This window comes from Vitis vinifera, chromosome 16 (assembly GCF_030704535.1).
Source record: "Vitis vinifera cultivar Pinot Noir 40024 chromosome 16, ASM3070453v1".
Lineage (NCBI taxonomy): Eukaryota > Viridiplantae > Streptophyta > Magnoliopsida > Vitales > Vitaceae > Vitis > Vitis vinifera.
This window is the reverse complement of record NC_081820.1, coordinates 19,150,187-19,156,698: the sequence shown is the minus strand read 5'-3', so window position 1 is coordinate 19,156,698 and position 6,512 is coordinate 19,150,187.

Below are 6,512 nucleotides of genomic sequence, written 5' to 3'. Positions count from 1 at the left end.
ATAATCAATAGAAGGAATTGTTTGATCTTGCTTGTAAGAGGAATTTTATCCTTGAGGGAAAGAAAAAAAAAAATTGGTCATACCTATTATTCCAAAGGTTCTCTTAATCAAGCTTTGATGATTACAAAATAAAGTTAAGTTTACTAATGATTTAACTCAAGTGAAACTTTTAGGTTGAATTGTGAAAATCTAAAGAAAAACAAATATGGAAGAACATCAATAACCTTAGAACAATTTATAAGATGGTATTTGTTGGTGCATTTAGGTTTAAATTATTTTTTTAAGTATTTAAAAGTTTATTTTCATCGTTTCTTATGCTTAAAATAGTCTTTTTATTAAGAAAATAGATGATTTTTTATTTTAATTCAAAACATTGAGTTAAACACTTTCTAACATTATCTAAAAAGTTATAAGAAGGTGTAGACAAGTTACTAGAAGTTTCATATCTCAAAATTTTAGTGCAATCAATTGAGAAAGTCAAGAACCAGTTGAACTGATTGGGAACATATTGAATCAATTGGGAATTGACTCAACCAGTTGGACTCGACTAGCCAAGGGTTAGTCAATGGTGCTCTTAAATTTCTCTCTCTTCTAATAGTTAGGGTATAGTAGGTTAAGGCATAGTCTTGACTAGTTAAGGGCTAGTCAAGGATTGGTCACACCTTTTGCTAAGTTTAGAAAGCCCAACAGTCTCAATGACTAGTGAACTAATTGAATCGATGCACAATCGATCGAGGGTCTCTTTATGGCTTTTTGGGTTCCCGAGTTAAAACTCTATAAATTGAAGAGTTTTAGAGTATTTATTGATAAATAAAAAAACAAAAAAAAAACACTGCATTCAATTTAAAAAATATTCTTTCTCTTATTTAGAGCTCTTATTCTAGGTACAATGATTTTCCACTTACAAATTCATGTAGTACTTCAAGAGATTGTAAGTGTCCATTGGAATCGATTAATCCAAGTGTAAAATTTAAATGTTTCTATTAGAAGTCTTGATAATGGAAACCTCATCATTCCTCATATCTCTTATCTTAATCTCTTTAATTTATTACTGTCTTACTTCTCATTTTCTCATTTTTTTTTGTCATTGGTTGATTATTTGGAAAAAGTTTTAAACATCCCATTCAAACCCCTCTCCTTTTCAATGATTTACTTAATTAAATTATTCGTTTTCACAATAGCATTTTGAATGAATTTTTTAGGGAGAATTGTGTTTTAGACCTACTTGGGCTTGATAATTAATAAAGGTCCTTCAAACACCCATAATCGATTACAAGGATATAAGGTTGAAATAGACAAAAATACCCCATTTGACTTACACCCATCATTTTTGTCTTTATACCACCACTCTTTATATGTTCCTTCCATTAAATTCTCCTTTATTTAATATTTTTTTATTTTTTAAACTCTTTTAAAAATAATTGAAAAGTCAACATTATTTTCTATTTTTAAATTATAAATAAACAAAAATTATATTAATGATTCAAAAATTATTTTGGAAAATACTTTCCAAAAAAATATTAATTTAAATGAATAATTTTTTTTTTACATTTTAGAAGTAAATAATTTAATGATTAAAACACTATTTAAAATAAATATATTTACTACTTTTTTTATTTTATACTAAAAAGTATTTTAAAGTTTACTTTTTTTACTATTATAAAATAAAAAGTTTAAAGTTTTTTTTTGATCTTTTTCCTTCCACATTTTAATATTTTTTTTAACATAGACTTTTGGTAATAAGTTATATGAATGTTCCAAATTTGTTTATCAATGAATTTTTTTAATGATTTGAATTAATTGAAAATTTATTGAAATAAGAAAAAAGAAAAAGAGAGAAAGAGGATAGATGAAGAGTTTTTATTTTAAATATCCAACTAAAATGTTTTCGTATTTAGAAATTGATTATATCAATACATAGTACAGTAGATATTGAATTTTTCTCATATAAAATAGTTAAATGATATATTTACTCATTTTAAATAAAAACAAGTAGTTGAAAATTATATAGATTATGTTTGAGTTTGGTTTTAAAATATTTTTTTATAGTTTTTATTCTTTTATTTTTAAAAATAATTTTTATTTTTTATATTGTCTCTTTTTTAAAATACATTTAATTAAAAAAAATGAAAACTATTTTTAAAAATGAAAATTGAAGACCTTGTTTAATACTATTTTTTTATATGAAGATAATAAAAAAAATTAAATTTCATTTATTGATTATTCTTTTTTTATTTTTAAAATATAATATGTTCACAATTAAATAAAGGAATTGGTCAATTGTATATTTTTTTTTCACAAAAATGTAATATGTTTATAAAAAAATTGGATTTAAGTTTTCTGTCATTTTTTTAATCAAACTACTAGAATCATATTTAATACACATATAAACATACATGCACTACAGGGATATGAAATTTGTGTCATTGTATAAGGGTATTTACTAACTGTACAAAGGAAATGTACTAAGTGTACAAGCAGTGTATAAAATTACCATTTATAAAAGATTTGAATTTATTTTGAACCACTCCTTTATTTTCCTTGTCACCCACAAATTACATACTCATGTCATGCCCTTTATTTAACTCTCACATGTAAATTCTGATACTTTCCTAGTAATGATGTTTGGGGAAAAAAAATTAACCCTAATTCATCCACCCTTTTCTCAGTTAAACCATTAAAAATATGGTTAACACACTTACGTGGACACATTACTTAGGAGAGATATATTGCACCATTGTACAATGGTACTACGCTAACTGTACAAGGGAAATGTACTAAGTGTACAAGGGTGTACAAGGTTATCATTTGTGAAATATTTTAGTCGATTTTGAATCATTTCTTTATTTTCTTTGTCACCCACAAATTGTATATGAAATTTGCACTATTGTATAAGGGTGTTACACTAACTATATAAGGGTGTTACATTCACTATACAAGACAAATGTACTAACTGTATGAGGCAAATGTACTAATTATACAAGAGTGTACAAGGCTACCCTTTGTGCAAAATTTCAATCAATTCTGAACTCTTTTTTTTCTTGTCACCTAAGGATTGAACACTTTTCCCCCACACATTCCTTCACCTAAAAATTGTTTTAATTTTAAATTTTAAATTTCATCATCCAAAATTTGTAATTGCATATTTCTTCTAAGTAGTTTTAACAATATTTTTTCTTACTACATTTACATCCTATATAAAGGAAAATTAACCATAATATTTATGTATTACATTTTTTTGTGAAATCAAATTAATATAAATGGATAACATTAGTGTCATTGTTTCAAATGACTTAAGACAATATAAACAACATATAATAACTGTTGAGGAAAAATTATCAATATTTTTTACCAAACTATTTCATTTAGATATTCCCTACCAAAATTAAAACATAAGAAATAAAATTAAAATTAATCACATTTAAAGTATTTATTACAAGTAAACCGAATGAAATATATATTTTTACTATTTTACCTTTATAAACATAATGTCAACAGAGATTAAAAAAATCATATTTAAATAGAATTAAAAAGGATAAAAAAAATTATCTTTGTAACATTTGTAATTTTTTTTTTTTAAAAATCATTAATTTAAATTATCAAGTTAACTTAAAATTTTTTTTTTGTTGTAATTATAGTTTTGAAGATTCTTCGATTTTTATATTATTACTTTTAATTTATTTTCTTTGATTTTTTATTTTAAATTTCATTTAAACTTGTTTTTTCTTGCATTTACATGTTTTCTATTGTATCCCTATTTAAGGTGATTTTAATCTAATTTGTGTTCCATTATATTCTCTTTTCGATTATAATGTGTTGTTATACCTCTTTATATAAAAGATTTTGTTATTTTTTATTTACAAAACTTTATACAAAAGATATCATGTACGAGGAAAAAAAATAAAAAAAGAGAAAATTATGATATAATTACATACACATCTCTTAATATGATACATTTACTTGACTTAATGACATCGTGCTTTAATAATTTAAACCATGTCAAGTCCACATCTATTTTAGATTTAAAAAGGTATTTGAATATTTTTCAAATTATTAAGTTATAATACATTATTCAATTAAAAATTAATTATCAGTATTAGTTAAAAGATGATCATGTTACAAAATAATAAATTAAGACAATATCTATGTATTGTCCATAAAATAGAGAAAATATTCAAATAATTGTCTATAACATTAAAGATATATATATATATATATATATATATGTTGGATAAAAAATAATAATAATATTTTTTAAGGTGTTTAAAAAATATTTATTATATATTTTGTAAGTTTTAAAAAAAATTTATGAGTTGTTTAAAAAATATTTACTTTAAAAATGTAGTAATAATAATTTTTAACCATTGATTTCTAATATTCAATTTATTAGGCATGATTTTTTGGAAGAAAAATAATTGATGGAAATAGTAACACCTCCCTAGTAAGGAATTAATTTACATATCCCATCAATTAACACGTGAGAGAAAGGTAAGGTGAATGATGAGAGAGAGGGGGAAAAAGAGAATGAGAGAGAGGGGGAAAAAGAGAATGATAGAGAGTGGGAAGTTAGTTGTTTTTTTTATTTATTTATTTATAGTTAAGGGCATTTAAGGAAATTTTGAAAAGTAAAGTCCTTCAACTTAATTTTCACTCATCCACTAGGATTTTGGCTTAAATACAAGTGATATGAGGACCTTGGGCCAATTTTCAAGCCCAAGTGGATGTAAAACACAATTCTCCCAAATTTTTATTGACATGAAGGCCTTCAATTAGCAAACAAATGACAACTTGGTATTTCATAATACATTTCTTATTTTTTGTTTCTAAAATTAAAAAATAGTAGTAACTTTTATATAAGATGCATGACTTCTCATATCCTTAGATTGGAAAAATAATTATTTTAATTTTTTTTTAAATTGAGGTATTAAAAAAAATTAATTTAAAAATTCTTAAAAATAATTTTTAAAGATATAAAATAAATTTATAATTTTTATACATGATGTTTAAAAAGTATGTTTGGATGTCATGGAAAAGTGAGAGGAAAAGGAAAAAAAACAACTAAAACTATGTTTGGTTTTCAAAATGTTTGCAAAAAAGAAATAGAGATAAAAATATAAGGAAAATAAGTAAGAAATAAATTATAAAACATTTATCTTGTTTAATTATCTATTAAAATTTGGAGGGAAAGACAATTAAATTATTTACTCTTTGTTTGGATATATTTCCCTTAAAATATAAATTTTTATATAAAAATAAAAACGTTTATATAAAAAAAAAGTATAAATTTACCTTATATGCTTAAAAATTATTTTTAAAAAAATTTAAATTTAAGATGGAAATTTGCTTTTAATATTTCAAAATTTTAATTATTTTTCAAGATCTTCTCTTTGTTGAATTTTTTTTTTTAACATTTACTCTTTGTTGAATTTTTTTTAAAATTTTCAACCTTTTCAATTATTTTTCAATTTTTTATTTTTAAAATTTATTAAAAATAAATATAATTTATAAATATAAATATAAAACGTAATATTTTATTTATGTTTAAAAAATAAAAAATCAACAAAAATAATTGTTTATTTAAAATTATATATAATTAGGTAAGACAAATTATAGTCAAACTCATCTCAAACCCATTTATTTTTACTCCAAACTTTCTTCTTCAAAGTCCCCATGATACCCAAAAAGAACTCAAACCATATAATTTTTATAGTCCTAAAAAAGTATATAAAATGTCAAATTACATCAACTTCACTAGAACCCAAATATCAATCCATTGTCAGTCCAAATGATTCTTGAAATATTTTCTTAATTCAAATACAATTTTTTTTAATAAATATATTATATTTATTTAAAATAAACACAAATAAATTATTTTATGGAGAACACTAATACGAGTCACTCATTTGATAAAAAATTAAACAAGTTAATAATTATGATAATTTAACATGATTATGATTTATGACTTGTTCAATTAGTCCAAAATTTTAATTTGCATAAATAATAATTTTTAAATAATTTAATAAAATATAATAAATATAAGTCATAATAGCCGCAACATGGTACTGGGATTAAATGAAGATGCAATAAATTTGTCCTGTCAAAACTGGTTGCGGTTTGGACCCGGAGTTTTCAAATAAAATACAATCTAATTAATGAGATAAAGGGGGCAATATATATCACTTTGATTTTTCTTATTTTCTTTTTATTTTAAATTTAAAAATAAGTGTCTATTTATATTTTATATACATATTTTGTTTTATCTTTAATAATAATAAAAAAGTAATGGTAATTCTTATACAAAATAAGTTCACATTGATTAAAAAATTAAAATATTTTTCATATACTTGTTTTAAGAATCATAATTTAGTTGACGTATTTGTAGACTTAAAAACGTTATTTTATGACCCCAAACATGATCGAACCCATGACCCTTGGTTATAATACTAATTCACTAATTTTGAAACCCATGACCCTTGGTTTGGATACCAATTTTTTTATTGAGTTTTGATTAT